General features: G+C 51.0%; 1 protein-coding gene across 16 annotated transcripts in view; it reads right to left on the bottom strand.

The window, feature by feature from the left end:
* Nucleotides 1-15289, bottom strand: part of PTPRE (protein tyrosine phosphatase receptor type E) — a 186966-nt gene that overhangs the window by 75073 nt on the left and 96604 nt on the right. For 2 of the 16 annotated variants that reach the window (XM_078346773.1, XM_078346777.1), the window contains exon 3: nt 5023-5165. The exons of the other annotated variants lie outside the window; for them this stretch is intronic. The gene's annotated coding sequence lies outside the window, so the exon portion shown is untranslated. The remainder of the gene's footprint in view (nt 1-5022; nt 5166-15289) is intronic. 16 annotated transcript variants of the gene reach the window in all.

Here is a 15289-nt window from a genome sequence, read left to right as displayed (position 1 = left end):
AGAAGCTACCGGCCAGTTCCTTAATGTCAAAACCAACCTGCTTTCCTTTTCTTTTTAAAAAATATAAACGAAGCCTGGCGAGGTGGCTCACACCTATAATCCCAGCACTTTGGGAGGCCGAGGCGGGTGGATCACGAGGTCAAGAGATGGAGACCATCCTGGTCAACAAGGTGAAACCCCATCTCTTGGTATATATATATATATACCAAGAAGAGAATACGTCCAAGTTTATCTAGTTATTCTTGTTCTAAACCCAAATATCGAGCCACAGGAAGACTTAGCAGGTGTTTGGGTTTTTTGTTGAAATATCCTGAAGTGGGTTTCTGGTGTTGGAAACCAAGTAACAACCATTCAGTAAAAAACTGATATTTGTAACCTGATCATATATCTGAAGTCAGAGTCATAATATTAATAAGCAAACCAAAGTCAAGTAAATGGATTTGTGTTCGTGCAAGAGGTATCACCTGAGCCAGGAACAGAGCTAGACCTTTTCTGATGGACAATGCGCATCTCATTTATATCCACGTGTACGACACTGGGCTGCTCACATTCTGACGCTTTCATCAGAAGGTCCACTGTGGAAAAGGGTGGGCTTATTATTCTTGCTCTGAGTACAATTACTCTGCCTCTGATCTGACAATCATGCCACAGCCCTGTGTCCAGCGTGCATCTGCACACACACATACACACACAGACACACGTACACACATGTATACACACACATACACACACGTACACACACTCACAGCCTCCACCCTCTGGCAAAGCCTTCGAGGAGTCCAGGGAACAAATCTCGACCAACCGAAGGTACTCTGAGCATTTCTCTGAGAACATAATAGCAATCACTGTCCAGAGACCACTGCTCTGGGCTTGGGCAAAGCCAGGCGGTCCATCCCAAGCATCTTCACTGTCCAGATGAGAGGGGCAGGTGTCCTCTGGGAGAGGCACCATGGGTGCTGTGTACCCTGCACCTCTCAAAGGACCCTGCTTGGCCCTGTCTCCCATCCTACATCCCACTCACAGCCTGGCCTCAGGCTGAGCTCCCCGCCTGACAGAGGCCTGGGCACAACCCCAACACACATGGTGGATGCTCAGGGAGCAGCTGATAAACGTGTGCTTAGATGGATGAATGAATGAATGAATGAATGAACAGGCTGACGCAGGACATACCACCAGGGAGCCCCAGAATGGCAAACCCGTGTTTAGGGTTCCCATTCCCTTCGTGCCATCTCTGGCTACTCAAGGCAGATCCCATAAAGGACCCCAGACTCTGAGTATTTTAGAGAAATAAGAAAAGCCTGGAGCCGTGTCCAGTCCTGACTGCTCCTTTCCCAGGGTTCTAGGCCTCTTAGAGGCTGAGGCCCTGCTGGGGTGAGAGGAAGACAGGGTCCTGCAAAAGCAGCACAGAGTGGAGACCGTCTGAGCGCTGGGTGCCAGGCTACACAATCCTCCTGCACTTCTTATTTCATCCTCACAACCTTATGAGGCAGGAGCTGCCATCTTCACTCCCCCAGCTGGCGAAACTGAGGCTCAGAAACGCTAAGCAACGGGCCCAAGTCATGCAGCCAGCAAGGGGCAGGGCCGGGATTGAACGTCAGGCCTCTCCACTTCCAAACTCCCCATGGAACCGCTGCATGATCCTGTCTGGGCTGGGAGGGGAGAGGGGGCCCAGGGACCAGGCGAGACCCCAAAGCCTGGGGTGAAAAGATGCATCCTCGGCTTCTGACCTATTCAAGTCCTTGATTTCAATGTGGTGTCTCCCTGGTGCAGTGTGCACATTAGTCATTTGTCTAGAAATGTGCTGAAACACTGTGTATCTGTGTGTGTGTGTGTGCGTGTGTGCCCGTGCGCGAGAGCATGTGTGTGTCTCTGTGTGTGCACTGAGTGTGTGTGTCTCTGTGTGTGTGCACTGTGTGTGCTGAGTGTGTGTGTGCTGTGTGTGTGTGCTGAGTCTGTGTGTGTCTGTGTGTTCATGTGTGTCTGTGTGTGTGTGTGCCCGTGCGCGAGAGTATGTGTATGTCTCTGTGTGTGTGCATTGAGTGTGTGCGCTGAGTGTGTGTGCTGAGTGTGTGTGTGCCGTGTGTGTGTGTTGAGTCTGTGTGTGTGTGTCTGTGTGTTCATGTGTGTCTATGTGTGTGTGCTGAGTGTGTGTGTCTATGTGTATGTGTGCTGTTTGTGTGTGCTGTGTGTGTGTGAGAGAGAGAGAGAGAGAGAAAGACGGAGAGAGAGAGAGAGAGAGAGAGAGAGTGTGAGAGATGGGACTGGAGTGGCTTGGCGGGTGGGAGAGCCCAGGGCTCAGCACTCTCCGCTAGGCTGAGAAGCCCCTGTTTTCTGTCTGTCTTGGGTTTCAGCTCTTGAGGTCTCCCTAGGGGGCTGGTTTGGGAGAACTGGCCGGGAGCAGCTTTAGGCTTCAACAGAGGAGAGTGAGAGTCCCTGGTCGCAGAGGAGACAGAGGCTGTGGGGAGGCGGCCTCTCCCTCCGAGTCCCTCTCAGCCCTGCTCCGCTGGGAGCAGCTGTTGGCGAGGGCTGCAGCCAACACCGCCTCCTGCTCTGGCAATAGCAGGAAACATCTGCATGGCCAAAGCCTCACAAAGATAGATTTTGGCTGGGTCAGTGAGACGTATTTTGATTGGACCACAAGACAGGAAATTTAAGAGTCAGGATGACACAGATCTCCGAGACGATGGTAACGACGCAGTTGGAACTGCTGTGTGGGTGTGGCCCATCCAGCCCCTGGGGGTCGGGTGCCTGTAGCCAGCACTGCCAGGAGCAGTATCCGGCAGCCAGGAGGGAGCCTCTGGCCCAGCTGGAGTCAAGAAGGAATGTGGCCGTGTGATTTAGATGTGAGGTTTCAGAGAGGACGCTGAGTCTCGGAAATGCTCACACCCTCACCCCGAAGCTCCTACCACCTCCAGAACACGCACCCCTCTCATTTGCTCTGGGAATTTCCACCCTCAGCCTGGGGCTGCTGGGCTCTGCAGGGCGGGCACTGGCCTGTTGGGGCATGAGAAACCCGGTGAGTTTGTGCCAGACCCTCGCATGTCACGGCCCCGGCGGGCTCCTGTCACATACTGTCTCCCTCACCTGTCCCTGCCCACAGTGCGAAGCATGCAGGGTACCCTCTGAAGCCCGAGTGGAGCTCCGGGAAGGTCATCTTGTGGAGGGATGCCCAGTGGGTGTCTGAGCCAGGCGGAGGGACGAGGCCCACCCTGTCCTGTGCCACAGTCTTCAGCCTGCCCCTCTAACTGCCTCTTGAAGCTTTCACAGCAAAAGCCTCTGTGCTTCTAAAAATCCCTGTGCGCAGAGACTTTTTAGGGCAGTGCAGCTCTTCTGATACTACATTGGCGGGTCCCGGTCATCATAAATGTGTCCAAACTCACAGAATGTGGCCACTGAGGCTGAGTGTGACGTACAGTATGAACTCCGGATGACTGCGATGTCCCAGAGTGGGTCATCCATTGTACCGGATGTCCCATCCCGGCTCAGGATGTTGACGGTGGGGGAGGCTGTGCCTGCATAGGGAGGGAATATGGGGATTCTGTACCTTCCACTCCGTTTGGCTGTGACCCTGAAACCTCTAAGAAATGTCTATGAGAAAGAAAAAGTTCTCACCCCATCCTGCTGCCCTTTGTGTTCAACCCAGCCTCCTCCTTGGGGCCAGCTGGGGCAGCAGCCCCACCTACCTTGCCTGCCCCACCGTGTGCCCACTGCCCCCTCCAGCAAGTGTGCCAGGCCTCTTACCTCCCATGTCTGTAACTCTCAGCTCTTAATGTTCAGGACGCCCACCTCACTTGCCCCACCAAACTCCTCTGATCCAGTCCCCTCCCAGCCGTGCCAACTTCTCCAAGGACTGGCACCTCTCAGCCACCTGGGTGATGTTCCCAGGCCACTGAAGTGCCCTCTGTTTACCGCCATCAGCCTGGCCCGCGCTGCTCACTGGACGCCGGGCTGTCTCCTCCTCCCAGCGTTCCGACCCCTGAGCTCTGCAGTCTGACTAGCATGCAGCAGGTGCTCAATGCATTTGCATGGCTAGGTCTGCCTCACACTTCCCCGGATGTGCCTCATCTTCCACCCACATATCCTAAACCCTTTCAAGGTAAAGGCAGAGCTGGGGGGACCTCACAGAACCCCCGAGTATTCGCTGCGGGGCAGAGGGAGCCACGGCAGGGTGGCACTGGTTCTGCTGCAGCCACAGGTCTCCCCAGCAGGAAGGCAGGAAGCTGCGGCACCTCAGCCACTCTGGGCTAAACAAGGTGTGTATGTTCCTCTCACCTTTGTGAAGAGGCAAGTCATACCAACAAATCCAAAATGATGGCATGCCTCGGGCCTTGGGTGGGCAGCAATTTGGTGGGATGAGACCTTTTTGCCTGTCCCTGGGGTCCCCTCTGAGCTGTGCCAACCTCTCCAGGGACAAACACCTCTTGGCCACCAGGGTGCTGTTCCCAGGCCACCAAACTGCCCTCTGCTCACCACCATCAGCCCAGTCCATTCTGCTCCCTGAACCCTGAGCTATCTCCTCACCAGTCTGGACAACATAGCAAGAGCCTATCTCTAAAAATATTGAACAAATACACATTGGCCAGGCATGGTGGCACTGACCTAAAAACACAGACCGTTTTCTTAGAGCAGTTTTCGCTTATCACCACATAGATGGCTGCTGGTGAGGGACGCTTCTCCACTTTGGGGTGAGGGGTCCCTAGCTAACATAAGGGTAAAAATTTACTGTGACAGAAGATGCAAATTGGGGACTGCTGACTAAATGTGACCTACATCACTGGGTTTGGCCTGCTCTGTGTTTTGAAAGTTTTAAATTTTTTGAAAAGGTATAATTATACAAAGCGCATGGACCTTAAGCCTATGGTGTGATGAGTTTGGGTACATGTCTGCTGCAGACCCCCATACGGCCCACACCCTGGTCCCAAGGGGGGACATCTGCCACTATCCTAGATGCTTCCTTCTTGTCCCTTTTCAGTCTACCAAAAAGTCCCTCCCTCAGCCCCAGGATGCCCACACCGTTCTAACCTCCACCTCCAGAGAAGATTCCTCTGTCTGTCCTTGAACTTCCTCTAAGTAGAGCTGCGCAGCACATGTCCTACTGCTTCTCTAGTGCCACAGGCTCCGAGGCCCAGCGCGTTCTTGTGGGCACTGCAGGCCATTCCTTCAGACTGCAGAACAGAACACAGTCATGCGATTGTGCTACCACCTGCTTTCCCACTCTCCCCTTTTTACTGATTATTTTTAGAGTCAGGGCCTTGCTCTGTCCCCCAAACTGGAGTGCAGTTGCAAGATCATATCTCACTGTCACCTCGATTCCTGGGCCCAGGTGAGTAACTAGGACTACAGGCATGTGCCACCGATAATAATAATTTTTAATTATTAGTATTGATTTTGGAGATGAGATCTTGCTATGTTGCCCAGGCTGGTCTTGAACTACTGAGCTTAAGCGAGTCTTCTGCCTTGGCCTCACGAAGTGCTGGGATTACAGGTGTGAGTGACCAGGCCACCTGCATCCTTCCCTTGATACACGTTTGAGTTGTTGCAGTCAGTTTGCTCTTATAAACAAGGCTGCTATGAACGCCTGGGCGCAGGTCATTTTGTGGACACGGTTTTTTCCTGTATTTGGGGTCGGTCAGTGACCACAAGTGTAATTTCTGGGTTGGAGGAGGACGTGTTGATGCTTACAAAGGTTTTAAATTAGTTTGAAATATTTAAAATCAGGGGAGTCCGCATGAAAGTCTAGAGGTCTGTCTTCTTTTGGGAAGACCGGGTGTGGCCTGCACTCCTGTGTGACCCTCTGGGCTGATTGGTCCCTTAGCCTTCAGAGTGTCAGGGTGGCCCTCATCCCATCCCATTCCCAGCATGTCACCTCCACTGCTCCTTCCTCCCAGCCGGGGGTTGCGGTGCCACAAGTGGACACCCAGCTGCAGGGTGTGGGTTTACACTGGCTTGTCAAATGCAGAGGGCACACCTGATCACCCTCAGCTCCCAGATCACTGGGAGCGCCAACAGGCCAATTTGAAGTTGGGATTGAGACAGGGGAAGGGGGTTCCTGATTTTTTCTTTTCCTGACTCAAAGCAACAAGTTTTAGTAAATTCCAAGTGAAATGCTTCCTTTTCAAGGCCCCCACTATTCAAAGTTGTGGGAGGATTTTTAATTTGGTTCAGTCTTCCTTAATATGCTGCAGATACACAGATTTTAATCTTCTTTTATTAAAAATAAATCCACCCTCCTTGCCTGGGTCTCTTGTGTAAATATCTAATTAGGGCAAAGCTTGGCCTGGCCTAACAGGGGTGTGTCGATGTCCCCCTCGACAGACACGTCCCTTTGAAGAAACAGACTTCAAAGAATTGCCCCTATCTTCCAAAGAATGTTAATTGGGCCAAACAATGTGCATGCATTATTTATAGCTGCTCCTCTGGTTATTTGGGAGACCGTTTGAGCCCAAATTGCAAGTAAGGAGAGAACTCTCCATATTTTATAACTTAGAGAAGCTGCTTCACAACCTCCTTGGACACCTCAGCCATGACGAGATGCACCCCCTGTGGGTGCCTGGAGGGAACCCATCCCTGCTGAAGCCCTGGCCCTCCTCAGACTTGCTAGGGTGGTACATCTCCTGCTTTGCCAGCCAATCTGGAGGCGAGAGTAGCTTCCCACCAACCTCCAGCCTGAATGCTGCTGGATCCAATGACAAGGGATGTCCCAGGCAGAGCCGACTGCGGACTATGGACATTACGTGCTGAGTGATTTCACAGCCCCTTGTCTTACATTCAGCCAATCTGGGAAGGAGGATCAGAATCCTCTTCTAGAACGGAGATGACCACGACCAAGAGAGGAAAGGTGATTTGGCCTGAGGCAAGAGAAGGGCAGGGTCAGGGGCACGTGGGGTCTTGTCTAAGTGCGTGGTAGCCTCCGGCACACAGACATACATGAATTCAACTACTTACTGGCCCCTACTTTTGTTCACAGGTGAACACAGTAAACACAGCCCTGCCTTTGGAAAACGTTCTCTACACACGGTCTCAGCCAGCTCAGGCTGCTATAACAAAATATCTTAGATTGGGTGGCTTAAAAACAACGGAAGCTTCTCACAGTCCTGGAAGTGAGAAGTTCAGGATAAAAGTGCCAGCAGATGTGGTGTCTGGAGAGGGCCCTCTGCCTGTTCAGAGACCTTTTTGCTGCATCTTCAGCCAGTACATCTCCTGGAGCCTATTTGGTAAGGGCACTAATCCCATTCAAGGGGGCTCCACCTTCATGACCTAATCACCTCCCAATGTCCCGCCTCCTCAACCCAGCACTTTGGTGATCAGATTTCAACATATAAACCTGGGGGGACACAGACATTCAGATCATAGCACATCCCTCCTGTCTACCATGCGACCGTTTATAGGATTGCTTTCCTCAGCAGGTAGGTGCTGCTCCTTAGAGCTGCTGTTCATCAAACTCCTTTCCACCAGCCACACCCGGTGGCGCTCAAAGATAGGATTCTGCCTCCGTTCCTAGATCATCCCAACGGGTTTCCTAATAGAGAGCCTCCCTGATGTCTGTTTCGACTGCACACTTTGTGAGCTCCACTCACGACTTTGGAGGAGAGCATTCTTTTTGCCACCCTCAACCCAGCTAACCAATGAGTTTCCATTTGGTAAAGCTACACACTTGTGGTAATATAGTTTCAGGGTTAGGTTTTTTCTTTATCAATGCGCTGTTAGTAAACTACAATCAACACTATGTAATTATAGAAAATTATAACGCAGCACAGCAGTAACCCACAAAGCTACCCTCTGGGAATATTATTAAGTGGATACTCTTCTCTTTAATAGAAATTTCATGCCAATTTCATAACGTGGTTTGCTCTCACACTGGGAAGCATTATGGAGCTCATGAATTTTTAAAGAAATGCTGATTTTAGTGACCAGGAGCCATGAATAGAAATGTGTTTATTTGTTCAACAAATATTTACTGAGTGTCTTCTGGACACAGAGCAGGGAAGGAGGCCCTGTTTAGTTAACAAGATTTGACAATCTTGCTGCCTTCAGGGGACCTCTTCTTTAACTGGGAGACCACACTCCCCTGGAAAAGACTTCGGTGGGTTCAAGGCAGGGTTGCGGGGAGTGGCTGGTGCCAACCACTGAAAGTTTGCTGGACTCCTTGTATCTGACACAGGTATCCTGGGTGCTGAATATGCCACCGGGGCTAGCGTCCATCTCTGCTCTTGTGAAGCTCCTGAGGATGGGAAATGATGCCTCATCCATGCCTAACAAGGAGCAGGTGCACCTTAATGACTCCTGAGCTAAGCGGAAGCCCAGGCAGTTAACAGCTTAAGAACAACAGAAGCTTCTCACAGTTCTGGAAGCTGTCGGGACAAAGCTGATGGTATGGGCCTTTCTCCCAAGGCTGAGGTGCCTCGCTGCCATGGTGAGGAGCTTCATCTGGGGCTTCTCAGCAAAGCAAGGGTAGCAGGTAATGCTGAATGTTTACCAGCTCAGGCCCATGTGGAGGATGGGCCGGACCTCACAGGCACAGGGCAAGAAGTTTGGTTTACTGGCCAGGAAGTTGCTGGACTGTTGAGTGACCACAAGGTCAGAGCTATCCCGGAGCATTTAACTGTCCTAAAATCACCCTTGAGTCTAAAATCACCCTTGAGAAGAGCCCTGACACAGAAGACAGGTGGACTTGGGCTCACACCTGGGCTCTCTATCTTGTCACCCCAGGCAAGTCACTTGTCTCTTAGAGGTTCTTCCCTCCTCTGATCTTGGGACAGTTTCTGCCTTATGGGACTGGTGAGGACACAGGTGGACTCTCTGGCCCAGGTTCTGCTCCGAGCTGGTGGGATGGGGACAGTGACAGCCACATTCCAGGTGTTTAGGGCACTACCTGTGAACTGGCACGGGTGAGACACCCACAGTTGCCGAGCTTGGCTGGGCACCAGCCATGGTACCCTCCTGGGGTAGAAGCGGGAAGCCCTAGGATGCCCACAGCCCTATCGGACAGATAGAGGAAACATACACAGGCGTGTCTTAAAAGGAAATTCTAGTGAAATGGTATTATAATTTCACATTTTATGGAGTCAACTTAGCACCTGAATTTGGAAGCCTTAGGGATCCAGGCAGGGTGGGCAGGGGGCGGGCTGGGGGCGGGCAGGGCCCCCACGCTTCCGCGCATGCGCCAGGCCTGAAGTTTGGGTGCTATCCCAGCAGTGACCAGCAGGTGGCGCCATCGGGAAGCCACAGGACCGTCCACCGAGCACCTGCCTGGTGCGCCCAAGGCCATGCTCAGAACCTTCCTAACTAGCGCCTCCTCCAAGGTCCCCCAGTCACCCAACCAGCATCCTTCCAGGATCACTCTAGAAACATGGCTTCTGGTCCCTGCACTCCCTTAAATAACCACTCTCCAAAGCGCAGGCAAACATTTGCTCTGAAATAGTTTTTCCTCTCCATTCACTCACCGTGTTACAGTGATTGATTAAGAGCTAGCATTGTAAGTCATCTGGATTGCCAGGAGTCACCCTCACACCCCTGTCCCAGCTGGAATTTTACAATCTGTGGGTCTGTTATCTCTACCCCAGTCAACAAATTTAACACCCAAATGAAATTTCCTTGCCTGGAATGAGAGAGAGAAAATTACCCATCAAACAGTATGCCATGTTCAGGAAATCGGCTTTCTTCCCACAGAATCAATTCTTCCATATGTATTAAAATGAATTATTCTGGAGCCTATAACTCAAAGTATGTACAAATGAAGTGTCATGCTTAGGACAGGGGTGGCAATTCAAGAAGACGGGTGGCTCATGGGACACGGACCTTCTGCCTGCCTTTTGCTGAATGGATGGGTTCCCAGCTGTTTCAAAAACCAGGGTTTGACGTTTGTGGCTGGAGATCTAAAGTTGAGAGGGGAAGGAAGGAGGAGAGAGAAAAAGAGGCAGGGAGGCCTGGGCTGGGGACAGCATGATCTCTTCCCTGACATGGTGGTGAGGGTATCTGTGCCCTGGCAAAGGGAGGAGCTTCTTGTATTTCTCAGGTGAGGAAGAATGTTCCCCAAGCCCAGCCATTCTCTGCTGTCTTTAGCAAAGGTGACCACTGGGCTTCAGAGCCCTCGGGCTCTGCCATCTTCTGTGTGTGGGAGTACAAGTGTACACTTGGCCACCTGTAAAATGGGCAGTCATCTCTGGTGTGGGAACAGAGGGGCTATAAACCCCCAGGGTATCCAGGCTGTAAGAGTTGGGGACAAGTTGGCCTGGTTTATGCCAGCAAAGGGCCTGGCACCCAGGGGCTGCCCAGAAGCACTTGAGAGATGAATGAGTGAGTGAATGAATGAATGACCTTCATCACTATGGGATGTTTTATAAATAGGGTGACTACACGCCCTGGTTTGCTCTGGACCATCTCAGCTCATGGTCATTGCTCAGTGTAATTTTCAGTCTTGCCTGTGGACCTAGGTTCACACCTGGTCTCTCTCTCCTAAGGGTTAGGGCTTGGACAGTGACTCGTATGTCCCCCTGACTACTGGCTGTGGAAGGAGGCAGGTGAGGCCACCACACAGAAATGAGAGTGATTTTGTTGTCTTAATATGAAATCCGACTATAATAATGTGCTAAATAAATTTCCTCCATTTCACTGGTGATATTTAAACAATAAAGGAGTTGGGAAAGGCCGTGTTTTAAAGCCTAAACGGCCCAATTCTTTTCAGTGTCTCTCAGAGCATGGCCCTTCTCTTAGCGGCACAGACACTGGAAAGAGCCTGGGCCACAAGCTCAGAACGACTCGAGCTCCGGTCCACCATTCATGTATAACATGAGCCCAATAGTGACCTCACTGCTCCTTGGGGGAAGCTCCGCAGGGAAGAAGCGCGCTGTTGGCACTGGCTGGCACACAGGGGGCTTTTGCAACTGTCAGCTCTGTGCCCTGAAGCAGGAACCAAGGTGCACAGAACCTGCCGCACCCTTCAGCTCTCCCCAGGTTGTTCACGAATGCCAGAAAACACCTCTGATTTCTCAGGAAGTAACGGGACATCAAGCTCACCTGCTGTTATGTTTGCCCTTTCTGGAATGTACATAAAGATTTTAAACTATGTTGGCTCAAAGGCAACCAAATGAGAATGAAACAAAATCGATTTTATTTCTCTTATTATACACTGGCATTCCTGAGCAGGCGATGGAAATCTAAAGGGGACGGGGACCGGGATTTTCAGTTCCGAAGATGCAAATCTCCAAAAAGAGCAGGCTGCCGAATAGTGAGACCCCGCCTGGACGCTGCAGCTCGTGGCTGCCAGGAGAAAAGGTGCTCCTGTGGTCTGTGGTGACGGCCAGCGCCATGGCGCAGGTGACACTGCAGCCTTGAGCACGGAGTTTCCAAGCAGCCCCTGATGGACCAGGTGCCCTCCTGGTGAGATCTGCAGGGGACAGGTAGCCCAGTCCCAGCCAGGAGAGACTCCTCTCTGTTGCTCTGTCACTTCTGGGGTTTAGCACTGGGCACTGAACTCATATGGGTTTGTTGGCTGACGGGCTGGCTGCATTCATAACTGACAGGAGGAGCAGGGCCCTTGCAGGATGAAGATGCAGGCTGGATGCCTGGAGGCTGTGGCGCGTTTCTTTGGCCGATGTGCTTCTGAGAAAGGGCTGGCAGCTCTGTGCTTCCTGTGCCTCTGCTCTTGCGTCTCTCACTTCTCACATCCTTGACTCCGCCGGAGTTAGCAAAGCAGGTTCTGGGAGGATGTGACTTGCAGGAGTTGAGAAAGACCAGGTGTGTCGGGCTCCTTCCCATACCGAAACCAAAGGCGGGATGCTCCAGTAGCGGGGCTGGCTGTCTCCCAGGAAACGCACCCCCAACTCCAGAATCCCCTAACCTACTAGAATGAAGAGGACATGGATCAACTGGGTTGAGAAACCCAGGACTGGCTCTTTGACCTTATCCCTGGCTACTGAAATTTTTGCTAAGAATCTCTAAGGTATCTCTCTCTTGATGGGAGGCTTTTTCAGGTCCAGAGAGAGCTCAGCATCCCAGGGGCTTTACCTCACCTTCCAAAACCTCCAGGAGGAAGCTGGAAGTGCAGCGTAAATGCCCTGAGGCTGCAAAGGCACCTGAAGGAAGGGAAGCAGGGAGGGAGGAATGCAGGGTAGGAGGGAAGGAGGGAGGGAGGGGGACGAGCCAGCAGGGCTGCAGAGAGATGGTGGATGCACTGTCTCCCTTGGGCAGTTTTCCCAGGGGCATGTACCCTGGCCAGGGCACTCTGCAGGCAGGCATATGAGAGATGCCTTTCTTCCTGGAGGAAGCTGACTACCACCCCCAGTGCAACCTCTGTAAACAGCAGGGGTGAGGAGAAGCTCGGGGATGTAGGAGGGTTTATGAATGTAGGAGCGAGGTGTGCGAGGCCGAAGGTGCCCCCTTATTTCAGAGACAATCATATACAGAAGCCGAGCAAGTTGTGCAGATGAGCAAGTCAAGATGCAGATGCGGATCAGGACGTAATGTCTTCATGGCGAGAAAGCCCCGCAGAACACATCTGATCCCACAGCAGCTCTCCGAGACAGTACAAGGCTCTCACGGTGCCTGCCTTCCAGCTGTGGGCACCGAGGATCAGAGAGGTTAAGTAACCTGCCCAAGGCTGCTCAGCTGATAAAATGGCAGAGCCTGAATTCAAATCCCAGCAGGCTGAAAGCAACCAGACTTCATAAACCTCCATCTCCAGAGTCATAGCTCATGGGACCTGGGAATTATTCTGAAACATTGTAACAAGCATGGGGAGCAGGAGACTCTATCTAAATAGACAAACATCCCCTTTCAGGACAAATGGACACACATTTTGTAAATTCCCAAAATCCATTTTAAATATTTACTTTAACTCCTCCCCCGTCCAAATAATGTCCCAGGATTATTTTGGCACTAACAGAAGTTAACACTGTGTGGTTTGTGGATTCTAAACATCTCCACTCAGAACCTCGTTTTATTTCTGGCCTACCTGGAAAAACCCTTGCGTCATTAAAATAGGTGCTTCATAAATATTTGTTCAAGGAGTGAATGAACTAGCAGAAGGTTTATGAAAAAAGGTTGGAGTTGAGCAGTATTTTCCCCCAACCGAGGTCTCTGTAAACACTCAGCCACATCCCCTCAAATATTTATCAACGTAGAGCCACAGAATTGTATGTCTTTTGATAGAAAACCCCTTGCTTGGTTACTTACAAAAAGAGAGAGAGAAGAAACCTCAAAGTAAATACATGTCACAGTCTGCTAGAAAATCAGGTAATAGGAAAATAGGAAATAGGCAGTGAGAATTTGAGTTTATTCAGTTGTGCTTAGAAATGTTCAGGTCAAATAAGAGTTGACCTGACTGGGAGCCGTGAAGTTGTACCTGAGCTGTATCGAACTCCGGGGTCGCTTTTAAACAGAGAGTATCCTTTTATTTGAAATTCAATGGCAATGAGGAGGATGGAAAGAGGAGAGAGAATGCTTTGTGGCAGAGTCATGACAGAAAATCATTCCTTCTGGCAAAAAGAGTCTTTTGTAGGACTTGGCACCATCTCTGGGGTGCAGGAAGGCCCCTTCATTTACCAGAACTAGGCTTTCTCTATTCTCTTAGCCCCCCACATGTTTATGGGTCTCCTTTCTGCTGTACCCCAGGTCTGGCAGAGTCAGGCAAACAAAGACAAAGGACATGACCCCTGCCCTCAGGCATCCTCCAGCTCCACGGGGTGAAGTTTTCAATACAGAACTCGGTATCAGCATAGCACAAGTGCAGTTTGATCTCTCATTTGTAGCTGGAAGCCAAGTAAAACACAGTTCAGCAAGCATGAAAGACTGTAAACCTCCTAAACTCTATTTAGTTCAGACAGGATACAGACCTAAATTAAGCAGTGATGTTCCCTCCCTTCCTTCCTCCCTTCCTTCCTTCCTTCCTTCCTTCCTTCCTTCCTTCCTTCCTTCCTTCCTTCCTTCCTTCCTTCCCTCCCTCCTTCCTTCCTTTTCTTTCCTTCCTTCCTTCCTTCCTTCCTTCCTTCCTTCCTTCCTTCCTTCCTTCCCTCCTTCCTTCCTTCCTTTTCCTTCCTTCCTTCCTTCCTTCCTTACTTCCTTCCCTCCCTCCCTCCCTTCCTCCCTCCCTTCCTTCCTTCCTTCCTTCCCTCCCTCCTTCCCTCCTTCCTTCCTTCCTTCCTTTTCCTTCCTTCCTTCCTTCCTTCCTTCCTTCCTTCCTTCCTTCCTTCCCTCCTTCCTTCCTTTTCCTTCCTTCCTTCCTTCCTTCCTTCCTTCCTTCCTTCCTTCCTTCCTTCCTTCCTTCTTTCTTTTTTTTGACAGAGTCTCACTCTGTTACCAGGCTGGAGTACAGTGGTGCAACCTCAGCTCACTGCAATCTCCGAGTCTCAGGTTCAAGCGATTCTCCTGCCTCAGCCTACCGAGTAGCTGACACTACAGGTGTGCACCACCACGTCCAGCTATTTTTTTTTATTTTTAGTAGAGACAGGGTTTCACCATGTTGGCCAGGCTGGTCTTGATCTCTTGACCTCGCGATCCACCTGCCTCGGCCTTCCAAAGTGCTGGGATTACAGGCATGAGCCACCGCGTCTGGCATTAAGTAATGTTTTTCAAGTCAACGTTAAGTACCTAAGAGGCCCCCAGAAGTTGATTAGGTGTACAATTTCTGTGCTCAGACTAAAACTTCTCTGAGAAAATCTGCCTCTTCACTGTTCTGTGAAATCTCCAGGTACCCTGATGTTGCCAATGCCAAATGAGGTCAGAACTTCAGGTGAAAGTGGATGCACCAGGTTGGTCTTGGGATACCCACAATGGTGTCAGTCATGCGTCAAGACCTTCAGTGGGAATGGGTCATCAGCCACCTGCAAACAATGCAGTACCATAGGGGTTTCACAGTGTCCCCCAAATTCATGACCATCTGGAACCTCAGAATGTGACCTTGTTTGGAAAGAGGGTCATTGCAGATGTGATTAGTTAAGATAAGGTCCTCGTGGATTAGGGTGGACTAAATCCAATGGCTGGTGTTTTTATAAGAAGAGGTGATGACACACACACATATACAGAGAGGAAGGCTACATGAAGACAGAGGTGGAGGCCGGAGGGAGGCAGCCACCAGCCAGGGAATGCCAGGGACTGCGGGAGCCAATGGCTGCTGGAGGAGAGAAGGGAGAATCTCTCCCAGAGCCTTCAAAGGGAGTACCGCCCTGCTGAGGCCTTGGCTTCAGACTTGCAGCCTCTGGAGCTGAGGGACCACCCATCTCTATTGCTTAAAGCCAGCACATTTCTGGTCATTTTTTTCTTTTTTTCTTTTTTAATTTCTGGTGATTTCTTA

The sequence above is a fragment of the Callithrix jacchus genome, chromosome 12, assembly GCF_049354715.1.
Source record: "Callithrix jacchus isolate 240 chromosome 12, calJac240_pri, whole genome shotgun sequence".
Lineage (NCBI taxonomy): Eukaryota > Metazoa > Chordata > Mammalia > Primates > Cebidae > Callithrix > Callithrix jacchus.
The sequence above is the reverse complement of the archived record's forward strand: the minus strand, read 5'-3'. Positions and strand labels throughout refer to the sequence as shown.